The sequence below is a fragment of the Ambystoma mexicanum genome, chromosome 11 (assembly GCF_040938575.1).
Source record: "Ambystoma mexicanum isolate Mex_15411 chromosome 11, UKY_AmexF1_1, whole genome shotgun sequence".
Taxonomy (NCBI): Eukaryota; Metazoa; Chordata; class Amphibia; order Caudata; family Ambystomatidae; genus Ambystoma; species Ambystoma mexicanum.
The window spans coordinates 667,790,580-667,815,078 of NC_090934.1; positions in this window are offsets into that span (position 1 = coordinate 667,790,580).

Below are 24,499 nucleotides of genomic sequence, written 5' to 3' on the forward strand. Positions count from 1 at the left end.
GTTTGGGGGTCTCTAAGACACCCCTGTGCTACTGCACTGAGGGTGCTGTCTAACACACATTCAAAAACCAATGATGGCCTATGGGGAAAATTACCCCCTAGCCCATAAGCACATAGCAAGTCACAGTAACACTCTCAAGTCATGTCCAAGAGTGAGGGTAAAAGAGTCTCACTCTTGGCAGGAGAAAAAAAATAAACCCCACAAATCCAGCAAAGCTGCTGGGGGACTCACTAGGTTAGGAAATTCAGCCTAAACAGAGAATTCTTCCTAACAGGGGGTATCAAACCAAATTGGTAGGAATCATTCCTCCTTTTCCAGGGGGAATGACAACATCGCTACTGCTACAAAAATCGAAGCCTAGTGATTCTTTTGTGGCAACAGAGGGGTTAGAAGCTCGATGACTATGTTTTTAAAATTGTAGGGTTCCCCAATTTGTTTCTATTGAGTCACATCTGACTTCTAATACAATATGTAAGGAACTCATGGTGACAAGAGTCAAGACAGACACACGACACGTGATCACAGCTCAAGGGTATTTATTCAACTGTGTAAGGGGTGAGTAAAATGCCTACTCTAAACCTAAATCTAAGATGGGAGTAAGCTACAACCATCAAATAATAATAAAGCAGTCCCAGTGGCGTCTTGTCAAATAAAAGTGCTGGTACTAAAAAACCTATTGCCAATCCTTAACGCTAAGTTACAAAAACAGTGTGGGATAATGTTCACCAGAAAAAAAAGAAGTGTTCACAAAATGATAAGTCAGGATGCTATGGCTGGGTCTCCCTCCCCAATGTTTTGAGCACGGGGCAAGGTGCAACTTCTAAGCACAGCACACTCCTGGACCTCTCCAGCACAAAGTTCACAATTCTAGTCAACGATGCAAGGACCTTCAGGGGCAAGTTTCTTTTCTGCAAAGTTGCTTGCCTTAGAAGGCCTGCTGGATCAAAACAACAAACAAACACAAGTTTGTTCAGTGATCGTGCACCTTCGGTAATTGCACGTCACCCCTAGGATCTCCCTCTGCCGGGCTCGGATCATTCTTGCAACATGGGCCTCCCTCTGCTAGGTTCACTACGGCATTTCACTTTGAATATTAATACTATCATGATGCCAGGATTTACTTCTCTTAGCTTTTCCCTTGGCTTTCCTCAGTTGGGTTCACATAGCCATCTTTAACAGAGTTCATGAATTTCTAACACAGTTCATGATTTGCTTCATCTCATCAGAAAGTGTGGTTTCCCTTCTCTTAGCTTTCTCTTGGAAATGTGTCAAAGACTTTCGATTGTACAAGGGATTTGATGTGACCCTTGTAGGACCACTCTGACATCTCACGCCGCCCTTTCCTAGGTCCTTCTGGTACTTGCAGTTTCAACACAAAACGAAAGGGGGCCAGCGAGAGTCCTTCGAATGAGCACTCCTGTGGTACCTGACCACTTTGCAGCTGGCCCTTCTCTGGGCTTTCCAAAAAGTTAAAACACACACAAGTTCTTTGTTCACACTTTCCTTGCATTCATATAATGTTGCCGAATTGCAACCTTGGGCTCAACACAGTTTGGTTTGCTAACAGCTTTCTCTGACTCACTCACTGTGCTGAACCCATTGGCTTGTCTTGATTCTGGAAACGAGGATGGTACCATGGTAGCCAGCGTCCTTCCCCAACTGGGCTATCAATGCGGGAGGCCCACCTGCACCATTGACATCTGTTACTCCACACGTCAGCTGTCAATCCCAGTCTTATGATTTCCTTTTTGTAGGCTTGGCGGGTCTGATTTGAAAAGAGCAAAAGCAGTTCTCGCCTCATCATCCTTTCAGGTCTCACAGATTTTCTCCTTCACTTGAACTGCCGGTCCATTGTAGATGTTTCATCGTGTGTTTGGTGTTTATCGTGGTGTGCTCTTGTGCTCCACCTTTTATCTTGTGGAGAAGGTAAAGGGCCTTCAGGTGTGTGTGGTTATTGTCAATGGCCTGACTCTGCCTGACCCTTGTGTTGGGACATGTCAGGTAAACAGCTCTGGTGTTAGTCCATTGTCTGTCAGGGTGTAAGAAAGTGTTTGTATTTGAAAAAGTAGGGGTAGAGCTTCTAAATATCCTACAGGGAAAAATGGCGAAAAGGTTTTACAAGGAAGGGGTTACCACGTCTCAACCTTCGGTGTCAAACTTCCACTCCCTGAAAACCCCTCGTCCAGGTGATCCTCCCACACTGGCCCACCCATTGGAACTGGATCCAATAGCTATGCCATACCTTGGCCACCTGGATGACAGATCTTCAGGGAATCGCGGGTGAGACACCTTGAGGTTTCTCACAGCGTTCAACAAGTAATCCCTGCCTGTGTGGTTAGAGCCATTCGTGATGAATTCACCAGTGAACACAGAAAATGCTGTGGATTTATACAGATAATATCACTCCGCAGAAGTATCATTTGGAGTGTCATTGCCATCCACCTTACCGAACTAAATAAAAACAATACAAAATGAGTTAATCTGAACAGTTGTCAGAAATGTTTTTGTAAGTGCATAACACGTCCAAACATCTAAGAGTATCATAAAACATTGGTGTGCTGCAACAGGTTTTCTGGCCTATCGTGCTCTCCTCATCCACATCCATCCCCCCTCCACTATCAATTGCTGTTCGCTACTGTGGGTGTGGGCTCGCAAAGGGGGCTGGGAGGATGGGAACGCTCAAGGTTCTGAACACCATGTACATCACAAAGGTTTACTTTATGGCACAAAGGGTTATTTTTGCATGGGGAACCTTATCCACATGGACAACACAGACCCAGTGTCTCCAGACTCCCACTTGTAAACCACATCCCTTTAATCAACTTATGTCTGTGTTCTTTGACTGTGTTCCAGGCCTATTGGGCCCACCTCATCCATCCCCCTCTGCTATCAATGACAGTGTGCACCCGTGGGCGTACGCTCGCAAGGGGTTAAAGAGGATGGCAACCCTCAAGGTGCTGAATACCATGTACATCACAAAGGGTTCTTTCGCATTTGCACCCATGTCCACCTGGCCAACCCAGACCCAGTGTCTCCAGACTCCCCTTTGAAGACCGCGTCCCTACAATCAACATAAGTCTGTGTTCTTTGACTGTGTTCCAGGCCTATTGCGCACACCTTATCTACATCCATCCCCCTCTGCTATCACAGACAGTTCGCACCTGTGGTCGTGCACTCACAAGGGGGCTGGGAGGAGGGGAATGCTCAAGGTGCTGAATAACATGTACATCACAAAGGGTTCTTTCGCATTTGCACCCATATCCACATGGCCGCCCCAGACCGGGTGTCTCCAGACTACCCTTTGAAGACCCCATCTCTGCAATCGACATATGTCTGTGTCCTTTGACTGTGTTTCTGGGCCTATTGTGCTCGCCTCATCCACATCTATCCCCTCTGCTATCAATGACAGTTGGCACCTGGGCGCGTGCACTCGCAAGGGGGATTGAGGAGGTCAAACATTATCATAAGGGCCTGGTGAGTGTGAACAAACCTGTGAGACATTCCTGTACACAGCCACTTCTTTAATCCTTTATAAGCACTGTGGGAGTTAACAAGAAAACATCTGTGTGATCTACAACGGATATCACCAGCACTCCACTTTATACCTTGCTTGCCGAGTCAGCTCATCTGTTCTTCAAGTAACGGTTAGTTAACTTTTACTAATGTTTTCTGTAATCTCAACATTCTCTGCTAGTCCACTTTCTATTGCTTTATACTCAATGTACACCCTATTCTCATTTTATTTCATTAAAAAATTCTACACCATTATCAACCGTCCTACACATTTTTATAGTTGTAATTAGCAAATAACATTACAGAGTATTGTTTACAAATGTAATCTTTCGTAGTGCATGTTTTCAATACTTGTTTGCTTTTGGTGCCATTTTTAATAAAGTACACTTTTTTATTATCAAAGGAATATGATGTTTGAGATACTTTTTTAATAGTAATATTTATTTAAATTTATTTAGCAGATCATAGGTACAATCCAACAATGCCTTCTTGTATTGTTTTGGGTTGCACTTATACAGTCTTGCATGTATTTCCAAAGAATGTTTCATTTAATGAAAAAATGGCTCTTAAGCTGCGGATTTCCATTGAAATCAGACCCGGGAATGTCTTGGACGATGTGATTGGCAATTGATTCCGCATTTGCAGCATGCAATTCTCAGAAAATATGTATGAACAATCACAGTACACTAAAAAGTATTGCCCCAGACTCCTTTGCAAATTACTTCCCAATGCAATTTCAACTGAATTTCAGCAGACGCTGACCCAGGTCAATAGTGGACTCGTAATGTTTTAATTTATTTTACCATTTTCTAAATCTTCCTGTATAATATCTCTTAGAAAATGACCACTCAATATATTGAAATAGTCTGTGAACAAGTAACATAATGAACTGTTTCCAGTTTTTGGGGAATATTTCCAGTAATATTTTATTACAGTTTCCTTCGTGACACGATGTACTGTGTTTTGTACATTTTGAACTTTGGATTACTTTGTGTATCTCTACTTCAGAGATACGGGGATGGTTCAGTACAAAGTGAGCCTTTCAAAACACATACTCATATTGTGTCCTTTAAAAAAAGGTCATTTTTTTAAAATTACCATGTGCCTCATTACAAGGATGGTGGTAACCATGAATGGGTTAACGGAAGCACTGGCACCATTGTTGACAGCGCTGGTGCTTCTGTGAAATTTCTGCAGGTGGCGGGCCGTTGTGCCCGGCAAGGCAGAGCTGCCAGGATTAACACCCACCGCCTGCAGAGTCGGAATTTGGCAGTCCAGAAAGGGTGCTGGTACTTTGCTACCTGCACCCTTATTTCAGGACCGCCACACTCAGAATGAGGCCCCATGCCTGTCTTCACGTAGACCACACTCATGGAATTACAGACCTTTACAATGGAGGAAACCACAGACAGGTCCAACATCCTATTGTTGAGACCAAGCAACTTTAACACAAACTTTTTTTAATCGTTTTTGATGTGGTCTAAATTATAATACTAATGTCCATTTTCTATTGAACAATGGTATGAATGTAAAAATTGACTAAAGAGCAACCTCACTCACATTTCAAGTAATTTTTTCAGAATATTCATTCAGATGCAATTATACAAAATATGTATTTGTTCAAGTTCAACTTAAAACATATTGATTATTGTTATGTATAATATTAGCTTTTGGTACAAACTGGCTTGTAGGCTTCTTTGTCAATATCGACCATCTTTTACATGTAATTTTTTTGGTTGATGTTGCATCTTTATTATTACAATTATTTTTATTTAGGTGGAGCTTTGAACTTCAACAACTTACTATTCTTCTACTGCAACCAGCCTGGAGGATGAGGTTTGAGAAGTGATAATGAATTGATTTATATGAATAGTAATTGACTAACAATATCTTTTTTACATTTAAGATAACTTATTTGTTTGATCATTTGCAATACTGTCAGTAAATTACAAAGCATTAGATCAACAACCTTGATGTATTTATTGAAGAAACACATGCAACAATGAAAGTAGACCTTCAGAAAAATGTACTTTGTCAATGAATAACGTAGACCCTTTCACTATATGATTGCTTATGTTTTTGTTTATAAACTTTAGCTGCATAGCGTAAAATTGAATCGGTGAAACAAAATAACATTACAACGTATTAAAGGGGACACAATTAATCAGTATATTTTGCAGGATGATCTCACACTAACTCCCTGCAACATCTCTGAAGGTTATCAGGTACAGTTTTCAAATATGTCTTTTTAAAAGGTAACATGTAAACAGTGTTCGACTTTATGTCAATACTAATTTAAAAGTTCTAATCAGACAATTAATGTTAGGTAAGAATTAGTGCAGTCCAACTGGTGTGGGACTACACAAGAGGTATCTACTTGATATTAGGTAATCCACTTTTTAATATAGGCCTGTACTACACAAGTTGGTAGTATGACTGAGCAGCCAGGCTCATTTTAAGCAGGGTAATGTGAGCTGTAGAGCTGTACAATTGACATCAGTAAGTACAATTAGCCAAGTAACACTTACACACTTAAATTTATATATAAATATTTATTTATGATAAACACACGGTATAAATAAGCATTATTTAAAAAGTGTTATCTACTGGTAACATTCCATCAAAGTTAGGATTCAGTTTTTCAGAGACAATACAAGTTGGTAATTTCTTTTCTTATGCTAACACATGTTCCAGTACATGGAGTGACTTAAGTAAAAGTCAGTATTGCACTTATTGCTGTTACCAATTCAGTTATTGAGTTGTTTAAGGAAGGAAAGGTTAGAATAAGATTTTGAACATACTTTCAATGCTTTGTAAAACAATTACAATCTCCTAAAGGGAGGCAGGTAAACCTTTATCCCAGCAATAATAGTGTTGCCAATTAAAACCTATTAGGGAATAAGTACAGCCAAAGCCAGTAGGTTCAGAGGAGTGCCTTTCGGGAGCCAGGACAGCCAAAGTCAATGGAAACAGTCAATAGTTCTGATTCACTTCTTCTTAGATAAAGGGCCTCATCACGAGTTTGGCAGTAACCCTTAAATCCGGCAGTAGCGCTGTTAATGCCGAATTTAAGGGTCCGCCAAATCAGGGTCTCCGCGGATTTCTCCCCGGCTCTGAGCTGGGGGGAAATCCACCGAAAATTCGCACTCATACCGCCGGCGGGAAATCCGCCGGCGGCATGAGCGCAAAATGTCCCCATTGAGCCCAATGGGGAATGGGGCATTCCTGAATGGGCTCAATGGGGAATGGGGATTTCCAAATCCGCCAAACCCGTGATCTGGCGCTAATAGCGCCAGTGGGTTTGGTGGTAGGGAAGATAGGGCAGATAGTGCCAGCGCTATTAGCGCCGGCGTTACCGCCCAACTCGTGATGAGGCCCAAAGTCTTGACAAAGTTAGCAAGTTCAGAAGAAATCACTGTAACTCAAGTGAGCACACGCTGTAAGGACAGTGCAGGTGAGAGGAGATCAACTCCCAAAAGTACTTAGCAAAACAGGAAGCACAACTTATGGCTAAAAGGTGAAAACCACAAGCCCCACAGTTACTTTGATTTTAAGTAAAATGTTACCGCTGGATTCCTCCTTGCTACAGCTTGGTAGACCTTTGTTTCTGGACCTTGAACGTGGTGACGAAAGGGAGGATGTCTGATGGGCTCCTGTGGCAGTACTCGGGAGAGGGACTCCCTGGCAATGGATTTCCTTTGTTTCAGCGGCACTTCAGTGTTTTGGTGCCTTTTCCTCAGCGTCAATGAAGAACAAAAACTCTGGTTGGAAGAATCTTGCTACCTCAGTCCTGGACTCTGGTGAGGGGAGTCTGGATCAAGATTTCCTTCTTTGATAGGGTTCTCTGGATGCCAACGAAGATTTGGACAGTATCGACTTTGAAAGATGATGAACTCGGCAATGGTCACAGAACCCCTGGCATTGGGCTTCTGCAGCTCGGGTGACACACAGCAAGTCAGGAGTTGCACCAAATGTAAGCTTGTCTTGAGTCTAGTTAGTCCCACCATCCTAAGAGAGGAAGTCATCCCGTATGGGTCTTCCCAGTCGATATGAAAACGGGGTCAGCACAGCTGAAGGGCTTCACTGGGCACTTTGCGGTCCAGGAGGGTGTTGTTGGCATCTCGTCACATCTTCTTCTTCGAATGTTCCTCTGCTGTGGTCGACTCTGCATCTGGTCCCAAAAACTCGCCTTTTATGTGATTTTCCATTCATTCACATCCAATGCTTTCAATCGAACAGCAGAATGGCTGTCCTTTGAGGACCGCCAGCCAGCCAATCAGGACTGATTTCACTCAGGCACACCTAGAGACTAAGGACTGTTAGGGAGAATGCTCATAAATATGCTAATTTCCCTTATCTTTTGAGTCCCCCAGCAATTTTGCTGGATTTCTAGGACTTTATTGTTTACCTGGGGAGAGTGTGAGCTTTTCTCCCCACTTTTTCATTTATTTTGATGTGTGTTTTACTTTTGTGTTCTTTGGATATGGAGTTTTAGACAACTCCATAGGCATCATCTTTTTTTTTGTGTGTCACACAGCACCCTCAGTGCAGTGGCACAGGGATGTCTTTCAGACTTCCAAAGGTTTAAACACCTTCTCTGGGACTGACTATTGTCTCCCAGTGAATGTAAAGTTAAATTGACTTTGCTAGTCTTTTTAAATTGCTGGACCCAGCACACACTGCCTTACAGAAGAGTGCTGGAGGGAATACCTAGTCTTCCATATGGCTAGAAAACTCATATAGCCCTCAAAAGCTACCCCTTTCCTCTCAGAATGGCTGGTGGCAGTGGTATTACCATGAATCCCCTGACGGCGACCCGTTTAAATGCTCCGTTAGCTGAAATCCACTGGAGCATGTTTTTCAAGATGGCGTCTGAGCCCCCTCTGTAAAAACAGGTCCCGATCGACTTTTATTGCCATTTCTTTTTGGAAAGGTCCTTCTAGTGTTTGTCTCTGCACGCCAAACCAGGTTTGGTCCCTTTGTTCGTTTGCCTTTGCCTTTCAGTACTGAAGCCCCCCTGCTGGTGCCTGACTGTCTGGGGTGGACAGGATGTGAGGGAGGGGCCCGAAACTCCCTGTGCTTAGTCTCCTAGGAGACCTGAATGCACTCTGGCATGATTGGCTGGCTGACTGTCCGGCAAGGACAGCCATCCTGCTAGGTGAGTGTCAGCTAGGCTGGAATGAATGGGAGAAAACTGTTTAAAAGCAGGTCTCTACGACTTGGATGGCCGACCACTGGAACGGAAGAACCAAAGACGAGCTGAAGGAAGACAACTGCTGCAACTCCTGGACCGTTGGTTTGCCCGGTGGAGCCCTGCTGCAGGTCCGAATAGCCTGAAAATTCCTCGACAGAGAAGCCACTTCAAGGACGACTTCTTCCCTTGAGCTGGTGGGAACAACCAACTCACAAGCCACCTGGAAACCATCTCCATACTGGTCGAATTTTCTTCAGAGTGCAGTTGAAAACCAGATAGCCAGTGAGAAGCATACCAGTATGTGGACTTTAAGGCACTCACACCTTAAACCAATGTTTTGCCAAGCTTGTGGATCCTTAGACGTGCAGTGCAGGAACCTCCCGACGTCCTCCCTCTTGTCCCTACAACTGAGGCCGAGGAACAGCGAGATCTGCAGGAACTGCCAGGAGCATTTGCCTCAGCTACAGCTTTTCTTCATACAAAGGTACTGTGCAAACGCGGTTGAGAAATCCTCTCTGCCGTGGTGAAAGTTTGTGAAACTTTCCGAACTTTGGGGTCTTGTTCGCTCCTAATCCGACATATAACTATTTTTCATGCAAACTACTTCTAAGAACATTGGCAAAGACTTAACCGTTTACTACCAGAACTGTGCTATCCTATCCAAGACACTGATCCATTGACTTTGGCCCAGGCCTATTGAATTGAATTGCCTATTTGCCCTGCCTGAGAGAGTATTCATGTTTAATTCTTATAACCTTTGTCTTTTTACCCCCTTTTGAAAGTTACTGAAGTACCATTTTGCTCCCACTTCAGGGGAGAAACTTATTGGTTTGGTACTGGAGTGTATTATAGTGTGATATTGAGCTGCTTATTACTTTACCAGTGGAATTTTTCTAACTAAATGTGTAAATAAATTATTATTGGTTTACCAAGAAACCTTGAGTAAGTGTTTGTTTGAGCCACTGTGATTGCAAGTCCTTTGTGCAACACCATGTACTGCTCACATCCCTCTTAAGATAAGCCTGGCTGCTCATCCCTGCTACCACAAAACTGTGTAGTACAGACTTATATGAAAGGTGAGATTGTGCTTACACCTGTAGTCTTAATTGTATGTAGTGTTCCCAAAGGGTACTGCATGTAATTCTGCCTAACAAGGACAGGGAAGGTTTGGGACCCTCCCTCACTTCCTGTCTTTCCAGACACACTGGAGCCTGGTTGGGCTTGACGGCTGTATCCTGCCAAAGGCAAAGCACACAAAGGACTCAAACCTGTTTCAAATAACAAAGTTAAAGCCATGAAGAAACTAAGAAACAGAAAATGGCAAAAAAAGAAGACAGGGGCCATTTTGGGAAAATGGTCTCCCATGGGTGCTCTACTTAAGCTGAGGATTTAGCCTGCAGTAAAAATGCACACTTGTAGTAAAACTAAACCACTGCCACCAGCCATTTAAAGTATGTTAGTGTAAAAAAAAAGGCACATGAGAAGTGAGATAGGGAATTACTAATTAGACCCCCAGCACTCTACATAGTGTGGTGTGTGCTGGTCCCACAAAGAGAAAGGTAAGTAAGACAGGGATCAGCTTACTACTCTTAAGAATGGCAGTTCACTCAAATAAATGTAATTAATCATTAAGAGAAGTCAAAGGGATTTATCAGTGGCACTGCACCTAAGGTGGCGTGTGTCACCATGCAAAAACAGATGCCTATGATGTTTGTCAGACTCCATAAAATGGTCAAACACAAAAATACTAGTCAGGAAAAATACATGAGAGAGTGAGAAAAATGTCCTACTCACTCAGGAGGAAAAAATCACAAGCCCTATGTCCAGCAAAAGAGCTGGGGGTCTCTAAGGTTGAAAGGAAATTAGCACAGAAATGAAAACACTTGTCCCCCTCAGACTAAGGGACAGGAGGATTTAATCCACACCTGTATGAATCTCCTATTCCAATTGGCCATACTTTCTGGAGAGACCATCAGTATTGTGGTGACTGCACCCTGACCTATGCTCTATGGCAAAATCAAGACCTTGGAGGCTGATAGACCATTTTAACAATTTAGGATTGTGCCCCTTTATTTGCATTAACCATCTCGAGGGTTAGTGGTCAGTTGAATGAGGAAAGTAGAACCATGCAAGTATGGCCTAACGTCTTCAATGACCACACAATGGCAAAACACTCACGCTCTATGGTAGCCCACCTTGTCTCTCAGTCCTTCAGCTTTCTGCTGATGGGGCATATATGGTGTTTGCTGCATTGCTCATCCAGTCTACTATAGGCTGCACCTATCCCTGTATTGGAAGCATCTTTCTGTAAAATGAAGGATTGATTATCATCAGGAGCTCTCAAGACTGGAGCTGTGCAGAATGCTTGTTTCAGACCTTCAAATGCCTTGGCGCACTCCTCCTTCCATTTAACTTTGTTGGGGAATTTTGGAGAGGAGATGACATTTCTTTTTAAAACTTTCATCATTGTTTTACCATTAACCATTTCAACTCAAAAACAGATAACCTTTCCCCCCTCCCTCATACTCCCCCTTCCCCCTGGTCGACTCACACAACATTACAGCAGAAAAAAGGAGTAGCCAGCATCAATTAGTTATTGCACTTAAGCTTATAGATATCCCGAGTTAATCACATGGGGATGCAGACTACTGTGTTACATTAGTTCCGCCCCCGCATGTAGGGGCCATGAGATGCCCATCAACGATCTGAAGCAGATCCTGGAGATTGTGACCTCCGGTCGATGTCTAGCAAGTATTGTCTAAAGGGAGGCCAATAGTCAAATGGGCGGCTTGTGGCTGGTAGCGTTGTAGCGTATCTGGTCTCTCTTTGTTCGCATAGCCTCATAGTGTCTAGCCATCTCAAAAAAACGGGGGGGTTAGGCCGACCCCACATTCTCACCACCAGATACCTAGCCACTGCAGTGGCCACTCCCAGCAACTTCTTCTCAGTACGAGTCCCCCCTTCAATTAGGGCCAGCAGCCATATTTCAGGCATACAGTCTCTTGCGGGGGGTAGCATTTCATCCATCGCCTCTCCTATAGTAGACCAATAAGACTTGATACGAGGACAGCACCATGCAATGTGATAGAAATCAGCTGACTCAATGCCACATCTCTTGCAATTGGGGGATCTCCCAGGGAAGTACTTATGTAGAGAGAGTAGAGAATGATAAAGTTGGTAAACAAATGTATAATTAATTAATCTGTATCGGCAGTTTATAGATATGTAGTGTGTTTGCATACAAATACGATTCCATTGACCCTTGTTTAAGCCTGTGCCCAGGGTGACTTCCCATTTGGTTTTGTAGGAGTTATTCCTCGCCCTATCCCAGATCTGATCAATCTATAAATGGTGGATACCAATTTCCTAGGCGAGGAGGAGTTAACTACATAGCTTTGTGTAGGGTGAGGTGCAGGAGCTTGTGGGAAATCAGGCCACGTATTTTTGAGAATACTACGCAATCTTTAATAGAAGAGTAGTCTCAGTGTGTTATGTGGACCCCTTGCACGTTCCTCCCACTGTACGAACCTCCCATCTTGCACTATGTACATCAAGGGCCTGGAAGGCTCTCTGAATGACCGTTCATGCGTAAGTGGGAGACCGACTATATTGTACATCGGTAGCTCGGGTATGCAGGTGGAGGTAGTTTTCAACATTAGGCTCATTTGTTCCCAAGCTTTGCGTGTCACTGTTATAGGTTGGATCTCTCCCCTCTGGACAGTGTCTCTCTCGCCCCAGAGCATGGCCATCGGTACATTGGGAGCAGCTCTCGCTAGTAGGGAGTGTGGTGAATCAGGAGTTGGGGTGTTCCAGCATGCGATGTATTGCAACTGAGTCGCTAAGTAATATATATACAGGGTATTCCAAACTCGTACGATCGAGTTAGCATGTCCATGGAAATCCTTGGCTGTTTCCCAGCCCATACCAATTTGGTCATTATGCTTCGTATCCGGTTCCAGTAGGTCGAGAGGGGGCCACACTGGCAGGTTACTGAATATGTACAGGAGTTTGGGGAGTATTGCCATTTTGGCCAGAGCATTGCGTGCCGCCTGTGTGATCGGTAGACATATCCATGTCTCTATTGTCTGCTCTATTGCCACTAAGGGTGTGATATAATTGTCTTTGTAGAGCCTGTCCTGAGTCGTGGAAACCATGATGCCCAGGTAGCGTATCTCCTGTGGGCACCACCAGAATTCATTACCCACATCCGATGGTGGCACCAGCGGGGTTAAGGGTAGACTTTCAGACTTGTCCCAATTGATTTTAAGCCCTGAGTGTTCACCGAATTTGGTCACTTCCTGTATCAAGAGGGCCAGGATCTGCCGAGGGTGCTTGATATACAGCAAGACGTTGTTTGCATACAATGATATAGTGGAGCGGTATGATTGGACACGGATCCCACGATGTGCATGTAATTCCCGGACATGGCAGGCCAGGGGCTCCATCGCTAGAGTGAAGAGGATATGGGAGAAAGGGCATCCTTGGCGAGTGCCCCTCGTGGGGTATATGTACGTTAAGATTATCCCATTAGTGTGTACAGCTGCCCGTGGTGCTGTATATAATAGTCTAACCCAACTGATATACCGAAGCCCTAACCCTGATCATCGGAGCACTTCAAATAGAAAGGGACATTCAACTGAATCGAAGGCTTTTTCGGCATCCAGAGCAGCCACTGCCATTGGTATCTCAGGATTGACATTGTGTATGAGGGTAAATAACCACCTAAGGTTATTTTGGGTAGATCTACCTGCAATGAAACCGGCCTGATTAGGAAGGACCATTGCCGGCATATGGGGGAGAAGTCGAGTAGTGAGTATTTTTGCCAGAATTTTGTTGTCTGTGTTTATTAATGACAGGGGCCTATAAGAAGATAGTAATCGGGGGTTCTTGCCAGGTTTAAGAAGGACCATGAGTAGAGCAGATCTGGTGGACTCTGGCAGGAAGCCCTTGTCAAGGCGCTATCATACATGGCCACCAAGTGAATTATCACCAGGTCAGCATACATCTTGTAAAGTTCCATCGTTATGCCATCCATCCCGGGGGCCTTCCACTAAGCAAGGATTTTATTGCATTACGTATTTCTTCTTCGGTTATGGTATCATTAAGGGCGCTGCCTAGGTCCTGGTTGAGCCAACCTACGGCTACCTCGTCCAGATACTGCATCAGCTCATCATTGTCATGATCTCTGCTTCCAAAAGGTCAGGGTTTTCCCAACTCCCTTGGAAGCAGATCCATAACCCAGGTTCCGAGTGCCAACCAGTCCCAATTGGGACCTTTTGGACCCAGTCCTGGCGCCAGTGGCACCAGGCTCATAAATATGCCCAGTCCCAGCGCTGGAAGCGCCGGGCTCATAATGCTTGGGTGGACTTACCTGCAGCAGACCATGCTGCTTACTTGCCTGCCAGTTGAGCCTCTGATCCTCTTCTGTTTGGAACTACTTTTCCTGTTGGGTGGGGCAGGAGCCACTCCCTAGATTCAGAACACTGGAACTCTTCTGGAAAGCAGGAACTCTTTTCTTACCTAGGCGTGGCTGTGGAAGGAGACACCTAAGCACTACAGGAGGCTATTTAAACCACACCCGATGGATGAATCTTGCTTTGCGTTATCCTGCATCCTCTGCAGCAGAATGCTCATCGTGTCTTCTGCATCTGATCCTGGGCCTAAGGAAAAAGGCTTACCATCCTGAATCCAGTCTTCAGCAACACCTATAAATACAAGAAAGAACAGGTTAGCATTACGGTCTTCAGTGACAGCTCTTCACTTACCTGGTCCATCGGCAGTCACCAACGCCTCGCGCTGCATTCCGGCATCTGAAAGACAAAGGCTTACCTACTCTTCGTGCGCTCCGGAGGTCTTCACACTGTATTCCGGCATCTGAAAGACAAAAGCTTACCAACTCTTCGCACGCTCCGGAGGCCTTCGGCGCTGCATCCCGCATCTGAAAGACAAAACAAGGTGCGTTTAAAGACATTGGGGAACTTTAATACTCACGTGCCATTACTCCTTTCCACATCTAACCCAGTGGGTATTCCGGCACCCTGCAGCCGCTCCGAACTTGTACCTGCAAAATAAAAAGACAGTTAGAGCGCATCGTGAAGCAGGCAACAAGCGCTTACTTACGTGCTTCCAGGCGCTTCTATTCATCACACGGGCTCCATCTTCAACTCACTTCAGCCCGTCATCCGCCATCGCCGGAACCCTACAAAACAAGAAACATCATTACTAAAGACTTTAAAGACATTAGAATTACTCGAAACTTACCGTTCGTGCAGTAAACGACGGACAGCAGTCCTCTGAAGTCAAGAGGCCTGCTCCCCTTATCCAGTGAAGGAACTGGTTACAGCACCCTGCCCCGAGGCAGATGGAGAGCACGGCGTTCACTTACCTAAGGTGAGAGCGTTAACCTTTGGGGTTCTACAGGAGAAGAGAAAGGGAAGAAGAGAGAGACATTCAATAACCCAGTTCCTTAATCCCATATTTTCTATCTGCAGACATCTTACCCTTCGAGTCAGACATACAGTGCACAGAGGTCCAGCCCAAAGAGCCAGCCGTGTGTTACACATCACCTTTGAAGATACGGTATACGCCCAGTCAAGACCGGCGCCTCTACGGGAATCAGGTGAGCGTTACAGAACGCAAAGCCTACCACAAAACTCCCGTCCAGGCGCTATGGAAACCTCGGATACCGACCAGCTAGCCCAGTTACTTGGGGAACTAAGGGCAGAAGTGCATGCAGCCCGTCAGGAAACGAACGCTCTAAGAAGGGAACTGATTATTTCCAAGGAGCGAACAGATGATCTCGCTAGACAATTGCTACAGTCACAAGCCGGACAGACCCCGTTACCCGCATCTGGGGGAAATCTTCCTTCTACATCCTCTATGAATCCAGTGCAGATCAACCTACCTGGGAATGTACCTCTGGCTCCGCCCGAACGATTTTCTGGTGAACCAAAGAGGTTTGCAGTATTTATCAATCAGTGCCGGTTGCATTTCTTATGCCGGCCAGCAGCCTTTCCAACTGATCAAGCTAAAGTAGCTTTCGTGCTTTCGTACCTTAGTGGCAATGCGGCAGACTGGTCGATCCCTCTAGTAAATCAAGATGATCCGGTCCTCCATGATTTTCAAGCTTTTCAGCTCAGTATGGAAAAACTGTTCGCAAGACATTCACAGGGGCAGGCCTTGGACAATGAGCTTCTTTCGTTGCGACAAGGTAATCAAGACCTTTTGGCTTATATTGCGTCTCAACAGACTGATAGTGGAAACTCAATGGCCTGAGGACAAAAGGATTACGCTGTTTTATAGAGGTCTACGTGGAGAGCTCAAAGATGTGTTAGCCCAAGTAGTGAATCCCCCACAAGATTGTTCGGACTATATAGACTTAGTCGTTCAAATAGATCACTGACTGCAGAACAGGAAGGCCGATCGTTCCAAGTTTGATGCTCGAGTATTTTCCAAACCGCCAACTCCTTCCAAAGGAGTAGACTCCGGGGAACCCATGCAAATAGGGGGTCTGAAAGGTCCTCTAACACAAAAGGAGCAGGAAAGGAGAAAACAGTTGCAATTATGCCTCTATTGCGGAAACTCAGGGCACTTTCTTCGAGACTGTCTGGTGAAACCTGCCAAGAAGGTAGTAGGAGCTGCAGTTACCAAAGTTACAAACTCTGAGCAGGGAAACAACCTCGCCCGACAAGAATAGAGGTACTCTTGCCGAGCGTGAAAACCAGTTCCGTGACCTCGCATTTCGTGATACCTATGGTCCTCATTAGCCCTGATAATCCGGATCGATTACATGCAATTGAAGCTTACGTCGACAGCGGTGCCATCGGCAATTATGTGGATCATGAAATGGTTTTGAGGATGAATCTAACTCTTTGTCCCAAGGCTGTAAAGGACGGTGGATGGTACGGAGATAGCCTCCGGGCCAGTAACGCATACCACTCAGGAGGTGACGTTAGTAAGTCAAGATGGACACCATGAGAAGATCGTGTTCGATGTGATCAAGGCACCTCAGTTTCATATTATTCTAGGAATACCTTGGTTAGGGAAACACAATCCTCTGATCGATTGGCGAGCAAGAACGGTCCAGTTTCCAGAATGTGTCTCTACTTGTCACCCTCCACCTGGTGTTGCACTGGCAGCAATTTCTTCAGAGACTCCCCAGTTACCTCCCGAATACCTAGAATACCAAGATGTTTTCCGGAAGGATCAGGCTAACTCTCTACCTCCTCATAGGTCTTATGACTGCCAGATAGACCTGATACCTGGATCTAATCCTCCTTGTAGTAGAATTTATGCCCTCACCGAGCCTGAGAACCTTCACCTTCGACAATACCTGGATCAATACCTGGCAAATGGGTTTATTCGTCCTTCCAAGTCCCCTGCTTCTTCAGCTTTGTTCTTCGTTCCAAAAAAGGAAGGAGACCTTAGAACTTGTATAGATTATCGCTCCCTGAACCAGATCACCGTTAAGAATAGATATCCGTTACCTTTGATCCCTGAACTCCTGGACCAAGTCAGAAAAGCATGCATATATACAAAGCTGGATCTTAGAGGAGCTTACCACTTGGTACGAGTAAAAGAGGGCAATGAATGGAAGACGGCCTTCTGCACCAAGTATGGGCTATTTGAATATCAGGTCATGGCCTTCGGACTTTGCAATGCCCCGGCCGCCTTTCAATATTTTATGAATGATGTCCTCAGAGAGCTCATAGATGTGTGTGTTGTTGTTTACATTGACGACATCCTCGTTTATTCTTCATCGGAATCTGAACATCGGAAACACGTGAAAATGGTCCTCGAAAGATTGCGTCAACACAAACTTTTCGCTAAGTTGGAAAAATGTGTTTTCAACGTGACTGAAGTTGAATTCTTGGGATTCATATTATCACCTGGCGGAGTGCGTATGGATTCAAAGAAGGTCGATGCAGTTCTCAAATGGCCATCACCATCCTCCGTAAAAGGTGTGCAAAGCATGTTAGGCTTCGCTAACTTTTACCGCAGGTTTATCCCCGAATTCTCTCGAATAGTCCAGCCCATCACTGCCTTGTTAAAGAAAAACAAACGTTTTGAATGGTCTACCGAGGCGGAACGAGCTTTCCAGGATTTGAAGACTAAATTTATCTCTGCACCAATCTTAAAACACCCTTGCCCCGAACTCCCCTACATCGTGGAAACTGATGCTTCAAGCCTTGCCATGGGGGCAGTTCTATCACAAAAGGACCCGGTAACCAATCAGTTGCATCCCGTGGCATTTTGGTCCCGCAAATTCTCGCCTCCTGAAATCAATTACACGATTACTGACAAGGAACTTCTGGCTATCAAGTCTGCCTTTAAGGCTTGGCGGCATTATCTGCTGGGGGCCCGACACACCGTTACTGTGATTACGGATCACCGAAACCTGCAATATTTGAAAACCGCAAAAGCCCAATCCTCTAGACAACTCCGTTGGGCATTATTCTTTGCCGAGTTTGACTTCATAATTACCTATCGACCTGGTACAAAGAACGGTAAAGCTGATGCCCTTTCTCGGATGGGAGTGGAAGAACACTTGATCAACCCTAAACCTGTACCAATCATTCCCAAACAAAGAATTCTGGGTGTAATCGCCACAGAATCCATAGAGGAAGTTAAGGATAAAGCCAGGCAACTTGTAACTCCAGCAGACATACAGAATTGGCATCTGCAGGGAAAGGACTTTGCAGTAAAGGACAACTTATTGTATTTCCAAGAACGATTATACCTACCCAGCACAGATTTACAGAAAAAAGTAATCTCTTGTTATCACGATTCTTTAATGGAAGGACATCCCGGTATGGCCAAGACCTCAGAAAAGATCAAGCGCTACTTCTGGTGGCCGTCTTGGAAAAAAGATATCAGAGACTTTATAATGTCCTGTGGAGTATGCGCCCAAAACAAGAGTCAAAAGGAAAGACCAGCAGGCCTCTTACGCCCTATTGACATCCCACCTCGCCCTTGGCATACGCTTTCTATGGACTTCATCACCGATCTACCTCCATGCTCCGGATACAATACGATTCTAGTAATCGTGGACTTATTCTCCAAGATGGCGCATTTCATTCCGCTGAAAGGCTTGCCAACAGCAGCAACTCTGGCCCGAGAATTTCTCGAAAACATCGTCCGACTGCACGGTTTTCCTTCGGTTCTAATTTCGGATCGAGGTAGTCAATTTATTTCTCATTTTTGGCGAAGTTACTGTCGGTCGGCTCAAATTGATGTGAGACTATCGACCAGTCACCACCCTCAGACCGACGGACAAACCGAGAGGACCAATCAAACTCTGGAACAGTATTTACGCTGCATGCTGCAACAAACTGAAAAAACTTGGAAAGACATCCTTTGGATAGCCGAATATGCCTACAATAACTCTGTCCATTCGGGAACTGGGAAAACCCCATTTTTTCTTTTGTACGGCAGTCACTCTCGAACCTCGGAGTTGGATCCCCTCCAAGATCTTGAAACACCAGCAGTAGACTACCTGCATTCTACAATCACCCAAGCCTTTAAGGAAGCTGTTTCTCACCTTCAAAGGGCTAAAGAACAATACAAGAAAGGAGCAGATCAACATCGGAAGGAAGCCCCTCAATATCAAGTAGGGGATCAAGTCTGGTTATCCACCAAATATCTACCTCTAAAAGAGCTACGCACATTCAACCCAAGATACCTTGGTCCCTATTCCATCACTACCATAGTAAACCCAGTAGCGGTCAAGTTGGACTTGCCCCCGCACATGAAGATACATCCGGTCTTCCACGTCTCTCTATTAAAACCCGTGCAACCTCAAACCCGACTAACTAAATCTCCAAAACCTATCCTAGTTGATGGAGAACTCGAGTTTGAAGTCAAAAGCATTCTGGACTCCAAGATCTCCAAATCTAAACTATTTTACCTAATTGACTGGAAAGGCTACGGCCCCCAAGAGAGATCCTGGGAACCTGCTGAATATGTCCACGCTCCTCGCCTAATCAAAAGATTTCACCGAACATTTCCTGACAAGGCAAAACCCCCGGAGAAGCCCGGTTTGGGAGGGGCCTTGAGGGGGGGTACTGTCATGATCTCTGCTTCCAAAAGGTCAGGGTTTTCCCAACTCCCTTGGAAGCAGATCCATAACCCAGGTTCCGAGTGCCAACCAGTCCCAATAGGGACCTTTTGGACCCAGTCCTGGCGCCAGTGGCACCAGGCTCATAAATATGCCAAGTCCCAGCGCTGGAAGCGCCGGGCTCATAATGCTTGGGTGGACTTACCTGCAGCAGACCATGCTGCTTACTTGCCTGCCAGTTGAGCCTCTGATCCTCTTCTGTTTGGAACTACTTTTCCTGTTGGGTGGGGCAGGAGCCACTCCCTAGATTCAGAACACTGGAACTCTTCTGGAAAGCAGGAACTCTTTTCTTACCTAGGCGTGGCTGTGGAAGGAGACACCTAAGCACTACAGGAGGCTATTTAAACCACACCCGATGCATGAATCTTGCTTTGCATTATTCTGCATCCTCTGCAGCAGAACGCTCATCGTCTCTTCTGCATCTGATCCTGGGCCTAAGGAAAAAGGCTTACCATCCTGAATCCAGTCTTCAGCAACACCTATAAAGACAAGAAAGAACAGGTTAGCATTACGGTCTTCAGTGACAGCTCTTCACTTACCTGGTCCATCGGCTGTCACCAACGCCTCGCGCTGCATTCCGGCATCTGAAAGACAAAGGCTTACCTACTCTTCGTGCGCTCCGGAGGTCTTCACACTGCATTCCGGCTTCTGAAAGACGAAAGCTTACCAACTCTTCGCACGCTCCGGAGGCCTTCGGCGCTGCATCCCGCATCTGAAAGACAAAACAAGGTGCGTTTAAAGACATTGGGGAACTTTAATACTCACGAGCCATTACTCCTTTCCACATCTAACCCAGTGGGTATTCCGGCACCCTGCAGCCGCTCCGAACTTGTACCTGCAAAATAAAAAGACAGTTAGAGCGCATCGTGAAGCAGGCAACAAGCGCTTACTTACGTGCTACCAGGCGCTTCTATTCATCACACGGGCTCCATCTTCAACTCGCTTCAGCCCGTCATCTGCCATCGCCGGAACCCTACAAAACAAGAAACATCATTACTAAAGACTTTAAAGACATTAGAATTACTCGAAACTTACTGTTCGTGCAGTAAACGACGGACAGCAGTCCTCTGAAGTCAAGAGGCCTGCTCCCCTTATCCAGTGAAGAAACTGGTTACAGCACCCTGCCCCGAGGCAGATGGAGAGCACGGCGTTCACTTACCTAAGGTGAGAGCGTTAACCTTTGGGGTTCTACAGGAGAAGAGAAAGGGAAGAAGAGAGAGACATTCAATAACCCAGTTCCTTAATCCCATATTTTCTATCTGCAGACATCTTACCCTTCGAGTCAGACATACAGTGCACAGAGGTCCAGCCCAAAGAGCCAGCCGTGTGTTACACATCACCTTTGAAGATACGGTATACGCCCAGTCAAGACCGGCGCCTCTACGGGAATCAGGTGAGCGTTACAATCATCCCCGGGAGAGGGTCAAGATGTATATAGCCGTTCGTAATACTCCCTGTATGTGGTATTGATTCCCCTCAAGTCTTTAATCATTGTCCCATTTGAGCCTTCAACTTCTGATATATTAGTGGCTGGACGTTCCTTACAGATGGCCCAGGCCAACGTTTTTCTGGGCCGATCCCCCTGTCCATGCCTCACTGCCATTATTGAGTCCCCTATGTACTTCTCCTGGTTATTAGCCAATTGTAGGAGTTCATCCCTTTGGGCCCGCAGCTCACGGCGCAATTCTGGCATGTCTTTTAAACCTTGTCTATTCTCCCCTTTGTGAATTTTGATATCCAGCCTTCGCATGCTTCGGCGTATGGCCTTCAAGATTCCTCTCTCTTGCGAGATGCAACACCCCCTTATATAAATCTGGAAGGCTTCCCAAATTATTCCTGGGTCTGAAACAGACCCTTTGTTAGCCTGGAAAAACATCTCAATGTCTTGCTCAATCTCAGAGCAGAATGCTACATCCTCAAGGGCTGTAGCCCTGAATCGCCATTGGAGCGGGCCAGGGGGATTCAAGGTTATTTCAAAACAGGCCGATATCGATGAATGGTCGGACAGCATCCAGGGCAGTATGAATGTCTCAGTGACTGTCCGTAATATAGGAGTGGTAGCCATTATATAATCGATTCTGGATGCGCTGCCATGTACGTTCAATAAAAAAGTGGATTCCCTGGTGTTTGCTCCACCATACGTCGATCAGGTAGTGATATTGAGATATTGTAGTCCATGCTGTAACCGCCTGTGGAAGGGACAGTTGAGTTGCTGCCTAGCTCTAATGTAATGGCGAAATTAAAGTCGCCAGCCCATACAATCTCATAATCTGGAAATGTATGTATATGCCTGGCACACTGGTAGAAAAAATCTGGAGAGTCAGTATTCGGCACGTAGATATTCACCAGGAGGAGTTTAATACCTAAAAATTCTCCTGCCAGCATGATAAATCACCCTTCCTCGTCCTTAACCGGTTTGTGTAATTTATATTGTAGCGAAGTGTGAATATAAATAGCTATCCCTCAGAAGTCCGTGGTGAAGGAGGAGTCGTACCTTTGTATTCCCTACCCGGGGAACCTGGGGAGGGGAGCACCTCTGGCCAAGTGAGTCTCCTCAAGGCACAGCACGTTTGCCCCGTGATTTCTTCTATAGTTCGCTATTAGTCACGATTTCTTTGGGTTGGTGAACCCATGTATGTTCCAAGAGAGAATTGTCAGTGAATTGGTAGCATTTATAGAGTCTATGCACAGTGATATCCCGTGCAATTATTGGTGTTGTTCTAATGTAGTTTGTATGAGTCGCCGAAAGCGAGTTCAAAGCATTAACACCAAAGGCGAGTACATAGACTGGCTAGAACAATGGCTTCCCTCCCTACCCTCCCCTCCCACTCCAGAAACAATAACCTACCAGCACCCATCCCACCCCCCTCCCGATAACTGAACTCATGCTTCAAACTAAACCAACTGCAGTTTGTGCGGGATGATGTTGGGGTCTCTGTAGATGAATATTTTTGCTATTATCGGGAGCTTAGGGACATCTGGAGGAGGCCAGGTGGCCAGGGATCGATGGGCTCTTTCGACCATGAACATTGTAGTCAGTGGCGGAATATCCAGGATTTCTACTAGCAGCATTTCAACAAACTTCTCCATGTTTCCTACGGCAGTCGATTCAGGAATGCTTAGTATCCGGACATTATTTCGTCTGGAGCATCCCTCCAAATCTTCATTCTTTGCTAGCACCTTCTTCACCGTTTGTTGTATTTCGGCCATTTCGTGCTGGAGAGTAGCAACCTTGTCCTCACCGTCCCCAATTTGCTGCTCAGCTTCAGTCATGCGTCCCCACAATGTATCTATTTGTACAGTAGATACATCCACCTTGCATGTTAAAGCATCAATTTTTTCCCCCTAAGTTATTTGTGTTGCTCTTCAGTGCTAGCAGTGTTTGATTTAGGGCAGCCACATCCAGTTGGGATTGGGGATGGCTTGAGGAGGGAGGCGATGGCACGCGAGATTGATTGGTGTGTGCGAACTGATCCATCCTGGCCTGCTTCTTGGTGTTCACCATATTTGTGGCGATGCCTGTGAGATTCCCGGGGAGTTGCCCGGTGTCTTTTCAAGGCGTGGGTCGGGACGGGCTCAGCAGGGACATGAGAAGCCTCGTCGGAGTGTATTGCTGCTGATCGGTGGAGTTCCTGCAGATTGTATCCGATATCTGTTGATTGTGAGGATCAGTGCAGAGTTCCTGAGCTGGGATGCCATGGCAAAGGATCTAGTGAGTGACCGCCCCTTGCTGCTTGCTCATGGTACACCAACTGTTGTCCGCTCTGGAAACAAGGCAAACTGACCTGCTCAGATACCCTGAATTAGACCAGGGCCAGCCGTAGCAGACCGCCTGAGCCAGTTGTTGCTTCTGCAGACCCCTTTGCTGTTTACATGGAGCGCCAGTCCAGGGCCTAGGATATCTGCCTGTTGCGCTTCTTGCTGTTGCAGGGGTTACAGGACAGGCAGGTCGGCGGCTGCACTGGGGGACTCTTTAAAGTTCCAGCGTATTCTTTGTGACCCCCACAGCTGAGAGGCCATGTACAGTATGGTCACCCTGCTTCCCTGGGCACAAAGCCACCCAATACCATGTATCCACATTCTACGTTGAACAGAGCGGCGATGACAAGGCAATCTGAGGGACTAGAGTCTGCGCCCCAGGTGGGAACGTCTAGGGCAGCTGTTGCCACTGTATGCCGGGGTAGTATCCTGGGGCTCCTCTCATGTTAGCATGTGGGCAGGAGAAGGGACTATCGGGGACCCTGCACTCCCCGACCATGCGTTGATGTCTCTGCAATGCCCTCTGTGGTTCTAGGGCCTAGGTCAGGGGGACCGGGGATACACCGTCTCCACACTCCAGCCTCCAGTCAAGGCGCACTGCCCCCAGGATCCCTGCCCAGTTACCATAGCAACCAGTCTGTCATGGGGATGTGCACAGCCCGCGCTGAGGTTCAGGCAGTTGTCCAGTGTTGCCCAAGGCGCAGGGGTGACTGGATTACAGGGCCCCTCAGCACAGGCCAGAACAGGCAGAGAGGTTATGCACTGCCGCGCCGGTTGCAGATCAGCACTCACCGTGGCACATCCACTTCACAGGTGGGCAGATGCGGGAGTCGAGGACCGTCAATGTTTGTTCTTCTTCCTGGCAGAGACTACAGAGTGGATCTGCACGTTGGGGAAAGTCATATCCCGCACAGGAT